Source organism: Nothoprocta perdicaria, unplaced genomic scaffold (assembly GCF_003342845.1).
Source record: "Nothoprocta perdicaria isolate Ctin4 unplaced genomic scaffold, notPer1 scaffold_14, whole genome shotgun sequence".
In the NCBI taxonomy this organism is placed as follows: domain Eukaryota; kingdom Metazoa; phylum Chordata; class Aves; order Tinamiformes; family Tinamidae; genus Nothoprocta; species Nothoprocta perdicaria.
The window spans coordinates 2,301,388-2,326,118 of NW_020454538.1; the positions used below are offsets into that span (position 1 = coordinate 2,301,388).

Genomic DNA, 24,731 nt, shown 5'->3' on the forward strand with positions numbered 1-24,731 from the left:
TCATAACAGGGTGGGTTCAGCAATGTATGTGGGCAGAAGAGCACGCTGCAGATCCCATGGGGCACAGAGCTCATCCCGCACAAGGTTGGCCATCCTAGACCATCCTATTGCAACCACCATAAGGGACTCCCCGTGTGGGACATTGCCCAAGAAGGTTCTATCCCCCAGCCAAATGTATGAGACCAAAGAGTGGATGAACATTGCGTGTAGGGGCCAGCGATGGACTTGGCTTGGGCAGCTTCATACTGGTGACATTTTCAGGTTTTGCTGGGCTGCCCTTTGGTGTGAATATCCAAGCAGGCGGCAGTGACGGCTCCTGGTCCCAGTCCCTTTGCTTCCTTCCTGCCCGCAAATAAGACAGCACCTTTCCACACATGACAAGCAGGGAGGGATGGTGGGGAGAGGAGAAGGTGTTTGGAGAGACACGAGGATGTTTGTGAGTTAGCTCTCTGAGATCTGGGTTGCGACTTCACTTCACATTCATCTGTGAATTGTATGGTTAGAAAGTGCCACATGGGGGCCATAGGATTTGAACTGCAGCGACAACAAATTTAGGGGAAAAAAGGTGTCTTTGCAAGGCCAGCAGAAGACTGGAGGGCTGAGGTACTTGCACTGGGAAGTGATTTTATGCACAGCATGGCTAGATCTAGGGCCTGCGTTAATGTTTTTCACAGATATGATCTATGGTTATCTCGCTCCTGTACAGAAAGGGCTTGTACTCATTGCACACTGATCCCTTGAGCAAATCCTCATAAGAAGAAGCAGTTCCAAGTATCTGCACAGGGATATTAAGAAGGTTCAGTACTCCCTCATAATTGTAATTGTTAGAGGTAAACAGGTGTAAAACTGATGTGGGAAGAATAAGATCCTGAATAGCCAGGAGGGACCATTATGATATTTCAGTCTGACTTTCTTTATGAGTGATAGACTTTTACCTGGTAATTTGAAGGCTGGGGAACACTTTGATAATAAAGATCAGACTGTTTCCAAGCCTGATGCCAAATGACAGACACATCTTTTCCATAGACGTTTCCCCCAGTGATAGGGCCCGGGAAACAAGTATAATAGCCTCACATAAGAAAAAGTACAACTTCTCAGCAAAGAGCAGAGAACTTGAAACAGCAGTTTTGGCTATAGCCTTCATGTCTGAAGGTTGTTTGAGCTCCGAGGAGTCTCAGGGCTACCTAGAAGCACCACCAGCACATGTGGTAGAGAAAATGCTGTTTTCATATGGCCAAAGTTCTGCTTAGAAGACTAAGAAGCTGTGACTTCGATTGGGTTCATTGGGTTAGATTTCATCCTTAGATTGGGTTAGATTTCATCCTTAGCCACCTAGCTTGAACAAGGCATCTAGTCCATCTGTTGATTATGGGAAGAGACAAGTAGCTGTTTAGACATCTCTTTTAGAATAGGATAGCTTGCTGTCTGCAGGTGTCTATCTCTACTGGACATAGCAAGACCCTACATGACTGGGTTGGATTGAAGATGTGCAAAGCGGGTGAGATAATTTCCAACCTGGGGCTGTAGTAGTCTGACTTCACATCAAGAGTGATCAGAGTGCTGCTTGATTTTTGATGAGGTTTCAAGCAAAACTGGAGGCTGACGTAAGACTCCACCCTGGAATGGAGCCCTTAGGGCCACAGGTTTTCTTCACAACCCTGGGAAACTCATGTGAGTGAAAGCCACATTGCTTTCAGAGTTATCATCAGTCAGCTGCAAAGTCCTGCTACTCCTCTAGGACGCAGCAACACTCTCCTCAAGGATATGGTGGTACCCCTATTCTTTAAAGGGCCTGTTCCTTGTGTTCACAGGCAGTGGGAGCTTTGGGTTCAATTCCCAGCTCTGCTTGAGGGGGATCAAGCCCCTAAATCCCACATCTTCCAGGAGCCTCGGTCTGCTCAGAGTCAGGGCTGCCTTTGAGACCCACTCCAGGGTTCAGAGCATCACAAAATTCATGTGACCAGAGGCAATCAATGGCACCAGGGTTAGGATATTGTTTGGGTGGAGACAGAGAATCCTAGCGACCACCTATGTGTTTTGCATTGAAAGAGCAGATGTGGTCAGAAGAACCACCACATACCAGCTGGATCCCTTTTGAGCTAGACCTCAATCACTGAGCTAGACATCAATCTAGTTGTCTGGATCAACAGTCCACAGCAGAAAGCAGAAGCTGGATTTTTGGCAAACCCACCTAGGACATCCTTCCCAAAGACAGTGATTGCCCTCCCCAGGTTGCTGAAGAAAGGCCTGGCTGTCACCACAGGACCATGAACCAGCAGCTGCCGAGGGAGCCCAGCTCAGACAGCTCAATAAGCTCACTGTGCCTCATCACCCTTCTGCATGATTTTATTGGCCTCTTTCCTACCCAAACAGTATTTTAATGAGTATGTGGCCTTTGTAGTATTTATTTAGAAAGAAAGATTTCCTCTGTCTTTAAACTATTTAAACCTGACTTCCCTTTCAGACCGCTAATCTGAGATAAAGGAGTACATACACTTTCATGCAATGCCAACGCGCTGAGCACAAAACAAGGTATCTCTGAATTGCAGAGAGGGGCAGCGTGGGGACAGCAAATCCACTTGGACTCCAGCTTACACAGTGGAGGAAAATTTAACCCTGTCCACTCAGGCTGCCTATGGTATTTTATAGTATGGTATTTTATGCCCATAAAATACCAATATTTTCTCCTTAACGAAAGTGTCTTAACTGTTTCTGGTCTGATTTCTCCGTGCTCTGTTCCTATAGGTAAAATATAGTGCCTCATTGCTTGCACTGTTTGAAATATATAAAACAAAATGCTCAGTGCAAAACAGAAGCAAAATTGCAGAATTAACCATGTATGTGCTCTAAGTTTGTGTGCTGTAGGAAAAGCAGTCTGAAAAGCAGCAGTGATCACTCCTGAGAGAGCACATGAGAAAGCTCCAGCTCCACTCAAGCGGCTCAGCTGAAATATGCTATTAACTACTTTTTAAAATCATTACTCCCATCAAAAAACATAACAGCTTTGTGTAGGCTTCATGTACCACAAAGATGAGTTTTACTTTGTTGCAGGGGATTTGGAACTTTTTAAACTCTCAGTCTCCCCTGATTATAATGACAGTATTTCTTCCCTCCTCCCCATTTCCCTGAGCATCCCCACACATTTGCCTTTTACCAAGCCAAATCTCTGTCATTTTGTGGATTTTTTTTTTCGTGTCATCAATAATGTTCCAGTCCACATCCATTTAAACAAGTCTAATAATACTGGAGGGTTTCTGTAGCAGCTTTTGATTTTTTTTTCTCCCTCTGCAAGGCCCCATCTCTGCAATCACCTTCTGCCTGGTCACTGTTTGCAAGCCAAAAGCTCAGCAGTGTGGGAGTGTGACAGTCTTGAGACATTTCCACAGCACCCAGGGGCAGTAAATTAATGCTGACATGACCCACCAAGCACATGGCAGCTCCATTGTCAGAGCTCGCCTAACAGGAGAGATTGAGTTTCACACTGTGTTTGATATTAAATCTCTCCAAGCACAAGCTGACCTGGCTGGGTAGAAAAGATATTCAGGGATCAGCAGTGAGGGCCTCGCTAGGGGAAGGTGCTAAATATTCAGTGCCCTTATTTGAAGCATTGCTGTGCAGCCGGTCGGAGCTCGGCGCGGAGCAGATATTGTACTTACATCTGCTTTGTCCCTTGCAACTGTCCCCATGCAAAGCCAATGCTCCACCATGTCCTTTGTCTTGCTCCCGGCTCTCCCGCCTCCTATCCATGCAGAATGCATGCTCACTGCCTTTCCCATGGGATACCTCCAGCACCCCTGCCCCTTCTCTGATTCTCCTGAGTCCCCCCTGCTTTCTACAGGATCCCACTTGCTTTTGTGGTTGCTAAGCCAGGAGAAGCACATGCTGTTTTGCTGGACATCCAGACTTATTGGGCAGCCAGAAGATGGATAATTCTTGGAAAGCAGCGAGAGATGACCTTTGGTTTGAGCCAGCCATCTAAAAGAAAGAAAAAGAAACAAAAAAACCCCACATTTCCTGGTCGCACAGAAAATGTTCTTTGGGTTGGGGACAGTGTCGTATAAGCTTGTAAAACTCCTACATTATTATGCTTAAATTATTGCATTCGAGATTTTTTTTTCTGAAACTGAAATGGAAAACTAATCTGAAACCATCCAGACAAGAACAGGATAGATGGAAAATGAATATATGCATATTAATTCACCATTGCACCTTCCTTTATAGCCCTCATGAAAGATATTCTGCCACACTTCACACATCTAGCAACATATACAGTTAATGAAAAAAACAGATCTTGATTAGTGGGCTGCCCTAATAATATTTAGTTAGTAGGGACTTGAGTAGAGGTTTATACTGGATATTTCTAGTGATTATATCTGGGAATGCTGGGAATTTGGATTCCTCCAATGCATCTGATGGGCAGATGCCCATCTTGATGGGCTCTGGCAAGCCAAAAGGCACGCCAATGCTCCACGCACAGCAAGGTGTACCTACGTAATGGAGATGTGCCCCTAGATTCCTTTCCAGCAGTTGCCACTGTCTAATTGATGGAATTTGGGAAAACTTGTTAGTTGAAAGTGTTCTGGAGGGGTGCTTAAATGGTCCATCTTGAATTAGCCCGAAGTGAAATTCTACTTTAAAGTTTTTAAAGCAGAAAGGGACCTTTTAATCAATTAACATAACGTTCCACTTATCCCAGGACACTACATTTCTCCCAGTTATCTGATACTGGACTAAGAATTTGCTCTTGTGCAAAACTGAAGTCCCTTGCTCTCTTTAGAGGGGCCACCAATCTCTATTTGAAGACAATTTGAGATGGAGAACCAGCTGTTTTCTTTAACACTTATTATTTCAAAAGTGAATGATCATCACTGTTAAAACTCATGCTTCACTTCCAATTCGAATGTGTCTAGCTTGTAGACCATCATTCTTTTTATAGCTTTCTCCACAACTGAAAGAACATTTTTAAAGCTGGTACTTTCCCCACACGGAGGTATTTAGATTTTGCAGCCAATTCATCTATTTCATTTCTTTTAAATTGGCTGAACATAGAGAATTCTTCAAGTCCCCGAAGTACAGTCTTTAACACTTAAATCATGGTAATGGTGTTTCCGTCAGTCTGAGGACCTAGGACAAAGTGTAGTCTTTCATTGTTTGGATAGAATTATCTCCATATTAAAACCATTATTATTATTATTATTATTATTTTCATTAACATTGACTCGTTGGTAAAACATGACAGTGAAGACTTGCTTTATGTCATTTTACTAGAGTGATCCTTAGATAATTCTGAATTAATTTTTGCTGTCCTTATTTCTGGACACATTGCATTCAGCTCCATTAAAAGATATTTTATCAAGATACTCCACTTGTGATTGACTATCCGAATCTTATTCCTGGCTGCACTACCAGTTCCAGCATTATGCACAGATCTTAGTAGCAGTAGTTTGAAATGTTTTGCCCCATTTCACTGATAAAACTACAGACAAGTACTTGCATGGCTTTCCCTTACAAAAACAGCATTATTTGGTAATCTGCCCCTGACACTGACCTTTGGAAAATTGTAAGCATGAGGCAGTTCTTATATTCTGCAGGGCACCAACTGTTGTGTACCCATAATTTTCAACGATTCCAACAAAAACTGGGATTCTCACCGTGGTCCTTATAACCACAACATCATAACATCCAAGAAATATATTCACAATTCTATTAGATATCAAAAATACTAGATTGCAAAGTATGACTGTCTAGACATGAACAAATATGAAGGCTTTCAGGGTTTTTAGTATAATTTTCCTAGTAATTTTAGTTTATTTCTCAGTAGTTTCACGTATTTTAAAAAACCTTGCAAAACACTATGGCACATGCCTTAATATTGGGACCAATATTATTCTACCAACAATGATGAAGCAAGTTCTGCATGGCCTTTCCTTTCTGCAGTGGCATTAAAGTTACCCAAAGTCTGCATCACCATTTTACCCTTTGGACAGTTCATGACAGTTGCTTCACTCTTTGTATAATGCAGAGTCTAATCCAGAAAAGGTTGACAACATTAGCACCAGTTCTGTCAATGTCTTACACAGTCCAGAAAGGCCTACCTGCAAAAGTGGATTTGGAAACAGTCTGCTTTACTGCATCTTTTAGGTGTCTAGGACCCACTTTTCCTTGGATACCAAGAGCTGACTCTGAGCTGTGTCTACTCACACCAGGCTACCTGGCAAAGCCTTGAGGAAAGGAGGTTGCAGATATTCCACTCTCCACAGTGTGAGCCCTTATGTCTGCTTGGGGAGCAAATCAGACTCACAGAAGGATAAATTCAGCTGTATATATGTCTTTTATGACTAAAATAACTGTATATGTGTATAATGAGAAAGAGACACATGTGCATATGTATATGCACACACATAGCAAAGATGATTTTTCTCCCTGAGGCATTCTGTCTGCTGATTAATTACTAAGTAAACAAGAGTAGTGCTCTTCAGTGATTCATAGTTTCACATTTGCAAGCTGTAATCTAGTCTGAGTCTCCCCAAGGGTCCTGGTTGAGCACTGGACTACTCATGTTCACTCAGCCTGCAGAGACTATTCAGTACTCCATGGACACAGGCTCAGAAACACTCTGAACTGAAGAGAATAGTGAGATCTTCAACAGCTTCCACATTGGGAAGTTTAGCATGAGGATAAGGTAGTGGCATTTTCTGTTACTTGTTAGAACATACTGCTTAGCCTTATCTTCAGTTGACAGAAAAGGGTGTAGCTTCTCTGACTTCAGATCAGTTGATGTCAGATGGGTTGCATTGATCCAGGTGGAGGTGTGATCTTTCAGAATGGTAATTTAAAATTATTTAGATTTGCCTTGCAGGCAACATAATCAGAAACCAGTCTTTTCCCCACCACATATCTACATGGAATCTAACTCCAGCCTTGTTCAGCAGCTGGATCCTGGCAAGGCAGCCATAGTGTCCACTGGCACTCAGAAGAGGACAGTGGCAGAAGTGACCCAGCAGTGAAACATAGATCCCTTCCTAATGAAATGGAGGCCAGTTAGACCTTCTTTTGCTTCTGTGTTCTGCATTTGACAGTTGCTCCATGACTGTCAGGTAGAATACAGATCCTTCAGTGTTAAAGTAGCAGACCAATGCAGCCCATATGAAAAGGCTGACCAAAAAGTACAGGATGTTGGCTGTGGCTTTTCATTTTCAACTGGAATCTTTCAGACTGGCAACTGTCAATGGCTGGGCTCCGTGCAGGTGTTTTTCCACTTCTGGCTATGATTTTTCCCATGGAGAATGATAGCCAGACTTCCACTGACTTCCCTGGGAGCAAGGTCAGATCTGGATGGTACATGTGGGTACAAAGAGAGACTACGCAGCCAAGCAACTTTCTGTCCTCCAGCTTTTAATGTTTCCTCTGTCTGACGAGCCCTTTAATCCAACCTAACCCTTCGGAAATTACAGCATCTCATTTTGCTGCCAATAGGGAAATTTGATTCACTGCCTGAGCTGGCATAGAAAAAAAAAACACACCTTTGGAGGAAGAGTATTTTTGCCTCATTCTCACAAAGATAACAGCCAGTACAGCATTTCACTTTTATTTATACTTCAAAACAGGCATAAATACTATGGCTTTCATATAGGCATGATATGTTGAGGACAAGAAAACTAATTTCCCCATTTATTGAAGTGCCGTGAAAGACTTGGTTAGACACCGAGCAGGGTTGTGTAGTATTTCACCTGGGACTCCCCATCAAGGGTCCTACATGCAGAAGGCAGCACAAGTTCACTTCACCACCTATGTTTTTGCCCAGGTTGAGCACCTACACTGATAACAACTATAGCGTTTTGGCTCATATCACCCACCCAAGGCCAGCATTTCTCCCTGACTGGTGTTTCCCCATCAGTGTTATTAATGCAGACACATCAGCAGAGCCAGTTGCTACAGTTCTGTTCCATGGCCCGAAGGCCCCTTGGCAACCCTGAATTAAAGCCCTCTAGGCAATAAAATAGTTGGGCCCTGAGGGACTTCCTAGAAATGTGCTATGAATGAGCAAACAGGAAAAAAATAATGCTGTGTTGATCATCCTGCCTCTAAGATCACTTTGCTTTACTAAGAATTTATATGCACTAATGGGAAGCTGAACCATCTATTAAAAAGTCTCTGTAACACAGTTTACAGACAGACAGACAGACACACACACACACACACACACACACACACACACACACACAGAGTTTACATTTTAAAACTCCATGTCTCTTCACAACCCTTGACTCTCCAGTCAGTAAGCATCCCTGGGAGGGAGAGAACTGTTTTAAGTATGCTTCTTAAGTCACAGCATCCAGGTTGGAAAAATATGGTATATAAAATTATATACGGTAATAATATATGGTATGGAAAAATATGGAATATAAGTAAACTTAACTAACCTAACATAAAACAATAGTTGCTGCACGCTGCCATGTAGACAGAACACTACAGATACTTGGGAACTAGTAAAACATTCCCTTCTAGATTAAGGGCTGCCTGAGCAAAGAAGATCACATTTTGTTTAGTTCCATAGATGAGGAAGATGGACAAGAAGAATCAGTTGTCTAGCTTTGGTCTTTGGTTTGGGTGTCAAACAGACTAAATCACTGCTTCTTGAATAACGCTGCAATAGCTGGTATATAGAGATACCCTGATTGAAGGACAGAAGATGCACTTGGCACAAGGCAGCCAGCTGGTGCTTTGGCACACCTAAGTCTACTGCAGAAGCCTTCTTGTAGCCTTATCTCTTAACTCATTTGGGACATAAACACCAAGTCTGAGCAATGAAAGCCTTCCTTTCCCTCTACATATTAGTTCAACTCACTAAGATTTGAATCACAGATTCCCTCTACGTCCCCTTATTATAAAGGGAGCCTATGGCAAATTCATTCCAAACGTACACACCAGCAAGATGCCTATGTTTTTTATGGGCATATTTATGAGATGAAGCTATATTTGGATTTTAGCCATGAAACAACTAAGGACAGACCCCCTCTTATGTGGATCAGTCATACTAGTGCAGTGTATACATTCCAAAATACCTGTCATTATTGTTCTGACATAACTATTAATTCAATAACTCGTAGAATTCTCAATGCATCAAGTTTGAGTTTTTAAAGGAAACTGCAAAATATTTTTCTTAATAGAAGCTTCCAAACACACAGCCTAGCCTTACACTTGCTGGAATCACCTGCAGAACTTACAGGTTGCTTTCTTGGAGACTAAACGAGACCCATAAACTGCTAAGCACAGCAGAGAACTGCTAGGACGCTGGCTCAGTGCAATCATTTATATTCCTTCGTTGCCTCCCCCAGGGGCTGCTAAGCTCAGAGAAGCCTTTAACACACTGACACCTCTGAATGTACATTCCTGTTTACCTCGCCAAGCTGCTGCTCCACATCCTTTCATCCAGTGAAGATAATCTAAGAAACCTAAAGGAAATAGCAGAGAGTTTCAGGACCCTGAGTGCACCAATAGGCCCTATCTCTAGTCAGAAACCAGCTCGAGAACGGCTAATTCAGTGGATTCAGTGGAAGGCAGATGGGTCAGCTCAATGCCTTCTTTGAAAAAAAGGAATGGGCTTCACCTAATGACTGACAAATTCATGAGATCTGAACCAACTGCATGCTGTTGTTTTTTATTCTGCTTGCTTATATACCAGTAGGAAGCACAATGGTAGGAAGCTACTGGGCCTAAAATTCTCTGGTAACAGCTCTCACTATATTAACCAGGTACTTGATCTGGCCTTGACCTACACTCCCCTACAGCTGCATTATTTGCAGGGAACAGGAGGCAAAATCATTCCTACATGCCATAAAGTTATAGGGACAAAGGACTAAAATACTCAGCTCAGCCCCCATGCCTCTGTTCTTTGGGTAACACTAAGAACATGTTTGAGAGCTAATGGCTGGGACTTGAGAGATACCAACACCCTCCATTATACTGTGACCACATTCAAGTATTTCCTGCAATTTCTTGGTGTCAGTAGTAAAGTATCTACTCAACAGCACCTGAAGTGATTAAATACGCCTCATAAATGTCAAAATGCTTTCCAGCATAAATCTTCAAAGGTCTGCATGAAACTGTGTTTAAACCGTCTCCTCTTTCTCTCTTTGCCTTCAGCACCATCAAGAATGGGAAGTGACATATGTGTTACTGAATTTTAGGCATTTATTCCTACTAATGGTACAGTACAGCACTGGACTATGAAGTCATATCATGACATATCAGAGGTCATTTTCTAATCAGTTCCTGCACATCTTTCTGTTAGCACTGACTGGTCAGGCTGAAATATTCATCAGCCTCTGCCTGATCTACCTTACTTGCACAGTTAATTTGGAAGCTGTATCTGGAAACCAATGAGTTCAAGTAGTGTTTTCCTGCACAGAAACAAGCTAGCGAGGAAAATATTCTACTCTCCATAGGGTCATTCACTCCTATGTACAAAATGCAACTCATTCTTCTATGAGAACAATTCCCTTTAGAAGTGTGAATCATTTATGGGTGGTGCTATAATTGTTTTCAAGATTGAAGCTATAAGTATGAGAAGGCCCTAGCCTGAAATGGGGTAGCAGTATAAAAAAAAGAAGCAGATCAAGTGGCATCAGACACTAAAGCACTAGACATACATTTATCAGGGACAAAAATCCAGCCTCTGCCAGTACTGCTGTGTTCATCCCAAATGTCCATAGCAGTCAGCAGTAGTGACCACATGCTATAAGACCCCTTTGCTGTGGTGGTGACCATGGCATTCCTATGGCAGTGGTGACAGGCCACCTCAGCCAGCCTTTCAGGAAGGGGGAAAAGCTCAGGGTGGCTAGAAGTCATGTTTTCCCTTGAACTCTGTAGGCTGGTTTGGGTAGAGACGTCACTCCTTGCAATTGCGCCCAATTCAGTATGATTTCTCAGGATTTAAGTGTGAAATAACACCAACATTTGTTCCACAGTGCACATTTTCCTCATCTTCTTGGAAAAAAGAAAGTGTGAGCTGCTCAACTACTGCGCACCAAGCAATTTGTTATGTTTGCTCATGGAGACTAAACTAGTCCTCTCTATAACGCCCCATTTCTCCTCTTTCTTATTACTCCACATCCTCACACCCCATACAGTCCATCCACTGAAAGACTGCCTTAATCTGTAGGGTTCTTTGAAGTTTTCCAAAGGTGAATAATTCTGGTCTATTTGATACCTTTCGCAGTGTAAACCGCAGGCAGACATCTCCCTTTCCCAGATTAAAAGCCAACATTTGTGACTGCCCGTTCAAATGGGCCACAGCACAGAGGCTGCATGTGCATGCAAGGTGGGAACGAACCCCACAGGATGAGTTGCATCTTGAAGCATATTGAAAAACAGTTCACTTTCTATGAAATATAGGCCTAATATGGTCTTAAAGAGGGCAAACTGCATGAGGGATTCCTTTGCTTTTGACCATAGTCCTGAAGGGAAGTAACATGGGTGATGGTAGTAGGATTGGGAAATAAGAGGCTTCCAGGTTTAGCCAAACACAGCAGAGAATTGCTTTGCAGTTTGCTGCTCTGTGCACCTGCAGAAATGGCCATGGCACCAAAACAGTACCCCAAAAGTACACAGCAATAAACCCGAGAAGCACAAGCAGGTGCAACTCCAACCTGAGAGACAGAAGGGTGCTCATACCATCTCCCCCAGGACTCTCCTTGGCTAAAATAATTAAACTCAATCCACCCTCCAAGTCTCCAGGGTTTTCCAGCAGTTTCAATATTTACAATAGCAAATAGCACTAGAGACAAACATCTCCTCAAACCTGCAATTACATGTTTAAAGTGGGTTAATTTTATAAATGTGCCTATACTAAGACCACTTTCCTCTGAAAGGGGCAGCACAGCCTAAGTTGTAGAGCATTTGCTGGTCCTGTACAGAAACCTGCTTCCTGTAAGCAGAAACTGTAAGCATAGCAAGCTCTACTTTATCACTATCTGACTAAATATATAAATAATCAGAAATCTGAAGTGTGTGTTGGACAGCACCCTCAGGCTATCATTTTACACCCAGCTGTTATTCTGAGAGGATTCTCAGTAAATCCAGGAATAGACCCAGTCAGGAGTCAGGAACAGACTCAGAGAAGAATGTCACCATATGGCAGGCTTCTGCCTGTTACATAAATATATTGATTAGCTGAACTGTCTTCAGAATATCTCTATTAAGGAAAGAAAATTTTATACCTTTTTCTTGAGTTATCAGAAAGACGAAAGAGTCCTTGAACTGCCCATTTATTTTCATCCAAGTATGTTATCCACAGGATAATACTGATTGCTTCAGAAAACTGGTTAATTCAGTTCAGGTCTTAAGCTTGAATGCACTTCCTAAATAAAAAATTGAACAGGATAATCATATATTATTGCTATGATAACCCATGTGGCATGTGAGCAACCTGAAAGACAATAATATTCTTATAACATTGTCATTGGCAAAAGAAAAAATTGATTCTGGAGTTTTAAAATATACCTTACAAACAGGAAAGATTCAGTGGCATGTTAAAACTCACTGTGAAAATAGAAACCTTGGGAGATTTTTTTTGCCCTTTATTTAGGCAGCAAGATATTGAGTATTGAACTGTGTGCATTAAAGCTGAGAGGAACTTGCTGTAATACTGGTTCTGCCATTCCCTTACTGGGTAATCTAGAACAACTCACTTCTACCTCATTGAGCTTCTCTTGGTCTGAAGAGAGGTGGAGGCCCAAGTCCCAGATCCAGACCCAAGGAGACCCTATGTCCTGCATGGTGGCAGGTGACACCTGAAGCATTGTACTGCATTTTGGGGCTTTGGTGGGTAAGGAGACAGGGGCCTTGGTCTTAGAGCACAATGCGTCCAGAAAGGTGTCCTACAGCTCAGCAGGACCTGCCATGCTCCAAGACTTGCTGGTTGGGCTGTGCAGAAGAAATGGCAGCTACCAGAAGCCAACTGCTCATAGAATAAGAACTGGGACTACAGTCCAGCAAGAAGGAAAGACAGTTTACAATTAAAAAATGAAGACTGGGAACAGACTATTGGGCTGTTCATTCCCCAGCCTGAACTAACAAAATGGATTTGTTAGCATGTGCACTGAAGACACCATCCAAAACTGTATTCATCCCTCACTGATCTGGGCATTTCTAGAAGTAAAGGGAAGGCATCTTCAAGATTACAGCCACATACCGAAATCCATCTGTGGCACAAATCAAACCACACAGTAGAACCTTAGCACGGTGCCCAGGAATTTGCTTGCACAGCTTCACACTACCAGCATAAGGAGCATTTTTTTTCCCCCCCCTCCATTTTCAAGGTGCCTGGGTAATTTGCTCAGGCCATTTCAGACCCTGAGGTACGTTTGGGTCAAGGCTGGTTTGGGGTTTGGCTTGGGGGTGGCCTCCTTCTCTGTAAATATGGAATGAATAGCCCAGCATGGCACTAAGGAGCTCTATATCGTGGCTGATACCACGCTCCAGAAGAGAGGATAAACCCAGGTTTCCAGTTGCTCATAGCTGTAACTGCTGTTTTGCACTGCTGGAAAGACTGAAGCTACTCACCATGAGATCGAGCCAATTTCATAGCTGGGTGACAACTGCAGTCATATAAAACAGCAAACAAACTCATCCTGAAAAGATTTCTGTGCTGCGCTTTGGGTTCACAATGTTCGCAAAGAAAGTTCTGTTGGTTTTGAGTGTTGTTGGCCAAAATGGAAACATTTTCCAGGGAAGCCAGCCAGGTTTTAAAGGAGGCCAAATCTGTTTCCACGTGGAAATTGGCTCTTTTTTTAAGTATAGATGAGTTCTGCATAAAATATATATGTGTATATATATATTAAATTCCTTCCCCGCCCACAACTGTATATGCTTTTATGCATCTTCATGGGAGAACAGTTATTACATATATAACAAGAAAATGTCATTTGAAGTGGTGCAATATTATGTAATTAAAATGGCAATCATGTCAGTATGGATATGAGACAGGGAAAAGGGAGAAAAATTCTAGAAAACAAAAATTATCCATTTCAGTCAGCTTTTTGCAGCCTAAGTTCTCTTGGAAGCTGCTCATGAGTACAGATGGCTTCCACTTTCCTGTTCTTTAAAATGTAATCAAAGCTTCATTAATAGGAAAAAGCTATATATATAAAACCCATCAAGTATTATATGATTACTTTAAAATATGGTATACTGACATTTCTTAACAAAAAGGCAAATAATACACCTTTTGCCACTGTAATAGTCCTTGAGCTGAGTGCGCTTGGAGAGCAAGATTTTTCAAGAGTTGGATCATAAAGCTCCACACCCTCCTCAAGAAGAGTGTTGCAGAAAAGAGAGAAACAGTTTTTAATACACGATGTACTGAAGAACATAGTTGTGTCAGAAAGCACGTGGCATGTTCCAGTGCCTCGATCTGTAACAACTGCCATTTGGAATATTGTCCTCTAAGTACTTTGCCTGTTTAGTCTATTTTGAATAGCTTCATTATAGAAATTATGGGAATTTCTCCAATGACTCTGCAATAAAAAAAAAAAGTTTTGGGAAGGATGTCAGCTTTCAAATTGTCAAAATGCCCCATTTCTACCTTTCCAATGGGAGGGTTGAGGGGGAAGTGTTCTATTGCTAATATTAATTGCAAGTTTCAGGAAGAAATAATAAAATATATACACATATATTTGCTACAGTATATATTCATTAAAAATTTGTAGCAAAATAATGATACTTTGGCTCATAAATAAATGGTTTAGAGATGATCAAAGTGGAAGATTTCAGCTAGTCTGCACTAAGTGCCAGAGGAAGGTTTCAAGCTAAAAACATCAAAATCTTGGCAATTTACAGAGGATGGAAACCCAGGCCTTGCCCTCCTGTGATCTTACACATCCCAGATCAATGGCATCTTTAGTACAGGAGATTCTGGTGCTGTAAAGTCCTAATTAGCAGATGCAAGGCCTCATACCAGATGAGCTCAATATTAAGAGGACATGTGAGCCTGGCTCTCATGAGCAGACAGATTACCTGGAAGAAAACTGTGCACACATGCAGGAATCAGATAGTTCAGTTGCCAACTCATCTCTTATTGAAAAAGGTCAGTGCTCCATTCAGGTATTTGCTAAATATAGAAAAAAGCTCAGGAAGTGGCACTCTTTGATCTTGGAATACTTGCAAGTTTGGCAGCATGGAAGGATGAGGGAAACATTTCAAATGGATCTAGAGAAACAGATGTTTGGCTTCTTCCATTAGCTACCACTACATCAGTCCCTGGCCCAAACTAGTTTTTAGCACAGGTGATTTTCCACAAAGCTAATCCCATTTTCATTCAGGGTATTCTTCTTCCAATAAAAACCCATCTGCTTGCTAGCTTTATACACTGTCATAAACTGTAGCTGGTCCAAATGGTCTTTCAAGAGGGTCTCTGCACCAAAGCTGAGGAGAACTACGTGCTACTTAGTGAGAAATCACAGAGCTGCTCTCAGCTTGAGCCGTCTGAATCACCAGCTGAGGAGAAACTTGACTTTTTGCTCCAGTTCTTCTGCTCTTTTCAAAGAAAATTTTTAAAAGCAAATACATCCTACAGGCAAGCAAATAAACTTTCTCATTGCATAGACACCCCTAGCAATAGTGAAATGCACCACAAAATCCATTTTCTCATGGATTTTTTCTTGAAATATTTCCTGCCTACCTACTTTTTTTATTTTTCCCCCCCCATCTGCATTTGTATCACTTTTCATATTCTGCATGCAGAAGCATTTATTTCATCCTCTCCAAAATACACAGCAAAGGGCTACCAACATGCTCCAGCAGCTAAATCCACAGTCACTTCACAAACAAGAAGCCACACTGAGATGGTTATAACCAATGGAGGGTCATGGCAACAGTTTTGTTTCACAAAGTCTCAAAGAAAAGGCCCAACTAGAAACAGCCTGAACCAGATCTTCCCCTTGAAACCAAGCAGAACCACCCCAGCTCTAATTTAAAGCCAGAACACACTGAAACAGTGTTTGTCAGTCCAAGCTTAGTCCCAAATTCATACCTTTCTGCAGGTCCTAGCACCTAGCACCAAAATTTCCCCATGGCCTTTCTTCTCTCTTAACTAGTAATGCCCAGCAAAAGCAAATGCTTATGGACCAGTCAATAAATACAGATGACTGCTTGAACCTCTAACTACATGCAGCTGTCCATGCAATTATGTACTTATGTACTTACATTGTTCTTATTAACTTCATGCCTCATCAGCTCCCATTCATGAATGGGTTTTATCCTCTGCAAAACCCCTGCAAGTTCCTACCACAATAAAACAATAAATAATGTTTAAGTCAACATTTGGTCCTAATTTTCTTATAACAGTGCCAGGTTCTTCTGATCATCAAAATAGTTTTTTATCTTGAAAACACTGCAAAAAAAAAAAAATGCTGTCAACAAAAGCAAGTCTGTACTGGAAAGTTTACAAGTTCAACACAAGTAATTCTGCTGCTTAACAAAACTGTGATTGCAAAAGAAGTCAAAACATTTATTCTGCCATGAGTGTAATTTAAGGATATTTAGCTTTTGCTAAACATTTCACAGACAAAATGGTATTCCATCCTGTGTTATTAACCTTTAGGTTACAAAGTCTAATAAGAGATTTGCAGTAAAGTTGTGTTTCCAAAACTAAACTTGCATACAATATTGCAGCTTTACAAAAAGATAAATAATTTCTTAGAGTTGCTCTCCTGTATATTTTTTAATCTTTTTTTTTTTTTTTGTGTATAGGAGTTCATTATAAGACATAATTTGTTTAGCATCAGAATACAGAATAAATGTGCTTACATCATGTAATTCAGTTCTCCTTTATGCACTGTGACTACCAACCAGTTTGTCACTAGACTACAGGAAATAAACCAGGGATAAGATAAAATCTCAGCATAGGTCTCATAATTTCAGAATAACCCAAATTTGGGGTTAGCACATTAGGGCAATTCTTTAGGGACCAATACAGAGCCCAAATGTCAGCAAACTAAATTCATCAAAGATTAATTGGGATGAAAAACATGCGAGGGCATTTTGCTTCTCCCCAGTAGAGAGATCAGTGGATCTCACTCACAGCTGGTGTGTTCTTTGCAGAAAATCTACTATGTTCAGCCAGAGCTTTTTAAGCAATAGATTTTATGGCTTCCTTCAGAAGTGGTGAGGTTGCACTGAAAGGCAATAAAATAATTAATTTGTAATTTGATTACCAGCATGTGACTATAGCAAATCCTGGGTAGAAAGCGTATTTGGATGATGTGCAGCTGTCACAATTTCTGGGTACTTTTGTTTCCATTGTGTGCATGCCCTGTGTGAGAAAATGCCACCAAATTCCCCAGTGCAATGACCATGTACAAGAATAACAAGAAGGTTAGGAATTATGACAGCAAAAGAAACAAAAGGGGAAAAAAAAGTGCTTTGCAAAAGCTATAAAATCTTCTTCTGTGGGGGTTAATCAAACCACTAATCAATGGGGTTGCTTTTCCTGCAAACAGGTTATGTCATAACTGAGTGCTATGGGTATCTTCCTCTAAACATCTGGCACTAGCAATGTGAGAGACAGGTATTGGACTAGAAGCCTTCAAATACCAGGAGAGAAAAACTCCTCCAAAAACCTGCTTGAGGGTTTTAACTGTACTGCAAGGGCAAATGGTACCATTCAAAAAAATCCCACAGACTTAATATTCCGGCAACTATTTTGAACACAAACCTAGTACCAAGAATAAGCAGCCCTATTTGGATGCCTCTACACCATGGAATTCGCTGGCTGGTGGAAACCTCACATCTACTTGTTTTACTCCCCTAAACACAATAACTCTATGTGGGCAAATACCCGGTAGAGACTTAAATCACCTCACAGATGACAATCCAAAAGCTAAAATGTGTTTGAGCTCCTCGTGTCAGATGATGAATTCATTAAAATGCTCCTTCCCACTGCCCCAGCTGGTAGCCATGGGCCTGATCCAAGACCCCTCCAGAGCATCGCTCTTCATAATGACCTTCTTTGCTGGGTCATCTGGGAGCATTGCCCTTGGAAGCATCCCCCTGGTGCCATAGCTCAGGGAAGGAGTGAAATAGGAGCTGAAAGCTCAGGGCAGACCCAAGGTTTGTGTGATCGCTGGCCAATACCTGCTGCTTCAAACGAAGTGTCATGTCCCCAGTGGAGGAGTTACACAATGCCATGGCTGCAAGGGGAGTTATCCTTCCTCTGCCCTTCAGTAAAAGGCTGGTTTGTACTCCAAAACATCACCCCTTCCAGGCAAGAGGTCTAATATTCCCAAATTTTGCTCTTGGGCTACGTGAATGTTTAGTTCTTAACCTAGTTCCTCATTTGCACCCCTGTCTTTTTGGGGCACAAAGATGTCTTTTAAGATTAGTTTTGGCTTTCCTTTGGGAAATCCCTGTTATGAGATCACCAGCAAAATCAGCTGAGACTTCATTACTTACTGCTTGGCTATCCTAGGACAGGGAATTCTGCTGCTCAGATGGTTTTTGCTTTACCTCTTGGGTAATATGTGTTATTCTGTGCATGGTCTTATGGTGAGAAAATGAGGGTAAAAGTTACTTCAGGCTAAAGGAGTATATGACTAAAGTATTGCTTTCATTTATTATTTAATCTCATTCTATTGTGTTTCATTATGGTACGCTCAATAGGCCTGTAATCATGGGGAACAAGATAGAAAGGGTAGGGCAAGTATTTTATTTCCTGCCTTGGCTGGTGCTTAATTTTTATTACAGCTTATTTTGAATCATGACTTTTAGATAAAGATCCAGCATGTAGGCTTAGAAATATGGTTCTGGGGTTTAACCACCAGTTATTTTTTGGCTAGCTATAGGCAATATAAAGAGTTAATCCATTGTCCATTTTTTTACAGCTTGTTGAGCTTTTGTTTAAAAAAATGGGAAATGATATAGTGGTGCTTGAAAAAAAACTGTTTTTCCAGCGCTTTTGGTACAACAATTGTTCAATGTAAACTTGCATGACACTGCGAGCTTCCTCTTTGCTAATAGCCCAAATGTTCTTTTTCCATCAGGAAGAAAATTACTGTGACCAGAGTGAGATCACACTGACTCCTGCAGAATGAGGTGTCCGACTGCAGTGCCAAGGCAGGGCTCAGGAACGATGAAAATACACATGGAGTGCAAGCGGAATTAGGCATGTACTGGGGATGGAGGGAGGGAGATGTATATTGTTGGGGGAGTATTAGTTTTTGAAGGAAAAGCCATGTATAATGTGGCCTGTACAGGAAAAGGGCATGAGTTAGAAAATGAGATGCATGATTTTTGCCTATAAGGAGGAAGGGGTTCATGGTGCTACCCACAGACACTAAATGCTTGGACAAAGACACAGAAGATTGCAATGAAGTGGCTGAGCTGTGAGATGAAACTTCCCCATGTTGACAGCACTGAGAAGGGAGGTGACCTCAGGTGGACATCATGGCACATGAGGAGGCATGGAGTCAGCAGGAGGTGTGGGAGTCAATGTTCCCACTCAAAGCTCTGCTCCCAAAGACCCCACTCTGCCGGAGCGATGGGCGTCCTCGGATCTGGCCACCCTGCATTTGGCCTTGGGCTGATCAAGGCAATGGCCATCACATTCTGGCAGCAGAGTCCCAAAGACAAGATGACCAAAGATGCGCTTTCATCCAAGTGTCTTTGCTGACATCTGGGAACTAAGACGGAAGAAGTGAAAGAAGATTTTCAGTACAGCCACTTTGCTCTTGAAATAACAGAAACCACTTGAGAAACTGCAGGTTAGGACAGGTCTGGAGATTTCAGAAGTTTTTCAGTAAAATTTTACACTGCTTCTTGAGGTAGCTTGTTGAAGGAGAGATCTTGCCAGGCTGTTACTCATAAAAGGAGTTGAAAGATCCCAGAAAAAATAAAAAGGTCTTGCCTAGAAAAGCATTGCATAGACACAAGTCATCCAACTTCCTCATAGAAACAACTGTCTGATGGGGGAAGTCCATCTCTGCTGTCCCTTGTTGTGTCATTTGTACACCAAACATGGGAAAACAGACCACAGACGCAGGCATGAATGGGTCTGGGGACTCTCCAGGCCCTTTGACCCAAGCATGCAACCACAGACAGAAACACATCCCCCTTACTGTGAGAATTCACCATCAGGCTCCTACACAGTCAGTTGACAAGGGGACGCTGGCAAGGGCCAAAAAGCACCTCGCCTGCACCTTCCACCACGTACATACCTCGTAGCAATGGGGCAACAGGTCTGTCTACATACCAAGGGCTCACAGCCCCAAGCTCCTCCTGGGGATGGTCCCTCCAGCTAGGATCTGCAGAGCCCCTTCTGGACAAGGTGGCTCAGTTCTCTCTCACATCCCATGGTGCTGGAGCAAGCAGACAAGCAGTTATCATTCCTTGCTGATACTTTGCAACACCCCCTTGCAGTTAACCACCCCCTGGATTTCTTACTGTGCGCATTAGCAAATGCAGACATTCGATATTTGTGTTACTTTTTCTGTCTCCTTTTACTTCAGTAGCCCTCAATGGGCCCTTTGAAGCAACAGCCTGGCATAGATATTGCCATGGTAAAATGGTAGGATGTGCTGAAGCTCCTCCATGTCAGATGTTCAGCAGTTAATTTGGGATGGCAAAAAGCCCACGGTGGCCAGTTCCTGTGTCCTGTCCAACAGGCGATGACATTCTCTGATTGCAATCCTGATCCTACGCACCTCAAAGACAATTTTAGTCTGCTTTCATGAAAGATAAAATCTTTCTTTGTGTTCTTTTTTTCCATTGCTCAATTAACTATTGTTTTGCTCAGTACATCTTAATCATAAGTTCATTAATAGATGTGCTCTTTGGACTTGTGGGCACTCTGTAATATGATGGCATTGATCTTTTTGAGTAACATCATTAATACTATTTACCCCTTAAATGCACCCACTATGTCCCCCAAGAAATTCTAAAACTTTGTTTCATGGTACTGAATGAATGCATCCATCTAAAAAGACTACAGCACATGTCTGCATAATTTTATGCATCTTATGTATTTATACTTGTCGTTAGCCATTATTAGCACTTGTCAGGGAGCATATTTGCCCTTTTGCGGCAAAGCCACCAGCTCAGCTGGTGCTGGGGGTGGCTGCGTAGGCTGCTCTCCGCCTGGATCTCAGCAGAGCTGTCCTAGAGAAGTGCCATGAAAGAGGCAGCAGCTCTAGCAATTGCTTAACATGTGCTTGGAGAACATTGCCCCAAGTGACTTGGGAATTGTTTTACCAAATAAAGCCTGCTCCAGTTTGAAAGACTCCCCCTGAATTTAGCAGAGCTGGGGACCTTGTTGAACCCAGCTGGCATTCCCACCAGCCTTACTGGAACAAAATCCCCATTTTCTTGGTGATCAGCCACTTTTCTCCCCGGAGCTGGGACAAGTGAAATTGGAGCATCTCCACAGAGTGAAAGGCTGGATTACATCTGCCAAAGATTCCCAGAATCAGACATATCTGAATATATTATATATCTATGTATTTTCCATACTCAAAGTACAGTCACTTACACTCAACTATGATAGTCATCTATTCCTCAAATTTTAATGGCCACCAGGCCATTAATCTGATCTATGGCCAACTGTAGCCCAGGCTTACAAAGAAGTTCTTACTCATTCCTTATCTATAAAATGATGACATACTCCTTTTTAAATGATGATATCTCTCCTTTTTAAGGTAACCTGACAACTATAAATAAAAATTCCTATGCAGAGGTGAGTTATTTTAACTTTTTCATGAGTCTATAGGAAAGCTGCTGTGTATTTGGAACAGAGTAGTGGAGTGTGTGGGTTGGTTTATTTGGATGTTTGTGTTTGGATGGGAAGAAGCATAGGGAGCAGAAAGTTCATATAATAAAACTTGATTTGCATGACACTCAACAGTATATTGTTGCTTCATTTTGGCTCTTTTCCTATGGTAAGTCCTTTCCAAACTCAATCTCAAGGTAGAAGACCAGACAGATTGCACGTTCAACATGTGCCATACAGTTGCATTTTGCCATATTTCCTCATGTTATGGGATACATGTGTTGAGCAAAGGAGGAAGAATTTCCCTGTTTCTAAGCTGTAAAATGTCTTTCAGCACTTCTATTTTTAAATGGGTAGCAATCTATCTTTACTGGTTGCAGAGCGAGGCAATTGCATGAATACAGCCATTTAATAGCAAACCAAACATGGCAATCCAAAATGTGCATCCAGCTCAGGTCGAAGCAGGAGAAATGAATATTTTCCTCTTCGGTTCCCACTTACATCTCAAACTTATCCCCTTTCACTTTCAGCTATGCACAACTTTCTTAATATTATGGCCATAGCAGATCTGTGTTTTGACTTGTGCTTCTTCACGCTTTGGATCAACCAGGAGTCAGATTTTTACCTGCTAAAGATATCCTAATCACTAACCATGAGTACCTGATAACCTGGGTGCTGCAAGTAACCTTTGCAAGTCTCCCTCTATGCAGAGGGAATATCCTTTCCCCCCACGCCTTGACTATCTAGGTTAATAAACGGTTTGGGCAGGGATTTCTCCTGGCTGCAGTTTTGCAGATAAGAGGCACAGTGGGAGCCCTGGTCTCAGCCTGGGCCTCTGGGCACAACAGCAATGCAGATGATTAGCACTATTGAGCAGCCGGGGCAGGCAGCAGCCCGGCCTCTTGTCTAGCTCAAACTGCGCACGTTTGGGATCCTAAATATCTCTCCTAGTGATATTTACCGAGCAGCCAGGGCCATGAATGCTGCTGACCCAACAAAGAAGGTTTTCGTCGTGCTTACTTGCTTTCAAGCTCAGAAATATGATAGAAATAATTGCTCAGCTGTATCTCAGACATCAGCCAGAGCAAACTCTCTGCTGGAAACCTGTTGTGGAGAAGTTGCCTCCTGGCTCCTGAAAAACATTCCTGTTTTAAACCTACTTTCAGGGCCTCTGCCCAGTCTTCAGCCTAAATTTTGGATCTTTCTGCATATCCGACCCCTTTGCCTGTCTCTGTCTCTCCCTCCCTCTCCCTCTATCCTTCCCGCAGCCGTGGGAACAGACTTCATCACTTGAGAAAAATGCCCTGCTCATACCCCCTGCTGTTACTTGAAGCAGACAAAAAAATTGAAGTCTTTTGAGCTGAGAATCCTTGTCAGGACAAGGAGTAATACTGACCTCAGTGAGGACAGCGTGTACTGCTGGAGAGGTGGTTCAGGCTCTGTGTGCTGCAACCAGCTGTCTGCGCAACTACAATACAGGGTAGACGATATGGAATATAATTTCCCTCTCCATTTACATTTAATACAATGGCTTTGGACCACACATTATTAAAAAAGTGAAGTCTGAGCACTTGGCTTTCGCTAAGGGCTTGTTACTCCTCTAATATTGTCTCTTCAGATTCCCCTAGCCTTCTTCTCTACCATGCCTGAAATTTGCTGCTTTTTAAAAATAATAACACCTCTATACAAGAGTGGGAGGACTTGACCCACATGGGTGGTCTCTTATAATGAAGGTGGAGGGTATCTGGGAAAAATATTTTAATGTGTTTTGCTTCTAATTGAGTTTTTCCAGTGTTTGGGATAATTATTTCTACCAATTAGCCCAGTGGTATTGTTAGCTGGAGGAACTCAGGCCTTCTTCAGGCCTCTGACAGAGGTTTACAGTACGCACAATGGTGCATAGTCCAGTTTATGAGAAAAAAAATGCCCCTCTGCTCCCGAAACTATGGGAAAGGACTCCATTGTGTGACAAATATTTCCCATGGAAATCATACCAAGAAGCCTCATAAAGGTTCACGTTTCAGAGAACAGCAAGTGGGTGGCGACTTTAAAATAAGGCTTGGAAAGCATGAGGTTATGCCTGAACTAGAGAGTGGCTGAGGACCGTGGAGGCAGTGGTGAGACTTGATCAGGGATGTGGCAGCTCCATGACTGGTATTATTGTCCAGTGTCCACAGGACTATGGGAGAAACGCTACACCTCTTGGCCTGAATATATGCTTAACTGTTAAAGAACATGTTAAGACTTAGCTAGAGCATTGTCTGGATTATCTTAAACTTGTCTGGAACTGGATGTTGTCCCTTCCCATAAAGTGTTGATACCCACCAGAGCAGAGGCGGAATCTCATACAGACTCTTGGCAGCTTTTTACTGATGGCATTTTTTTGTCCTGGGGGAAAAAAAAAAAAAAAAAAAAAAAAAAGGAAAATTTCTAGAGTGGGAAAGTCTTTGTTAACAAAAAATCAGCCAGATCATGACAAAGGGAAATGTCTAGGAACATGAACAAATATTTCTAGTGGGTTTTGTCGCAGATTTGAAAGGAGAGGGGCAGTAGCTGGTAACAGCACATTCCTGTTTACTGGAAAGCCAGGCAATTGCAAGCTTTCCAGCTCACCGCCAGATACCTTTCTGTGCACACGTAGCCCACTGGGACACACTGGGCAGTGCTGGGATTAGCATCCTACTCATGCTATTTTTATTGCAGACACTGTGTACTCATGCTAATGCTGATTACAGATAGGGAAAAAAATAAGCCTGTTTTACATGCATGAAAGCTAGATTTTTGTTTTTCCTAATGCATGGAAGCTGAATGATGGTGCAATCACAAGACTCCTGAAGTGGTGGCCTTGGGCACCACAGCATGAGGTGCCTTTGCCTTATGTTAGCCTTGAGATGGAAACTTTTTAGCAGAAGGAAGAGACTAATACTGAGGAGAAGGGGCTGGCAAGAATTCGGCGTAAAGAGCCTACAGC

At 42.2% G+C, this 24,731-nt stretch overlaps 1 long non-coding RNA gene across 1 annotated transcript; it reads right to left on the minus strand.

The window, feature by feature from the left end:
• Positions 1–3,819: 3,819 nt before the first annotated feature.
• LOC112943010 lies at positions 3,820–16,088 on the minus strand. The gene is made up of 3 exons (XR_003248509.1): positions 16,034–16,088; positions 12,222–12,362; positions 3,820–3,975 (listed from the first exon to the last, which is right to left on the minus strand). It is a non-coding gene; the product is annotated as an uncharacterized LOC112943010 (long non-coding RNA).
• Positions 16,089–24,731: the final 8,643 nt, after the last annotated feature.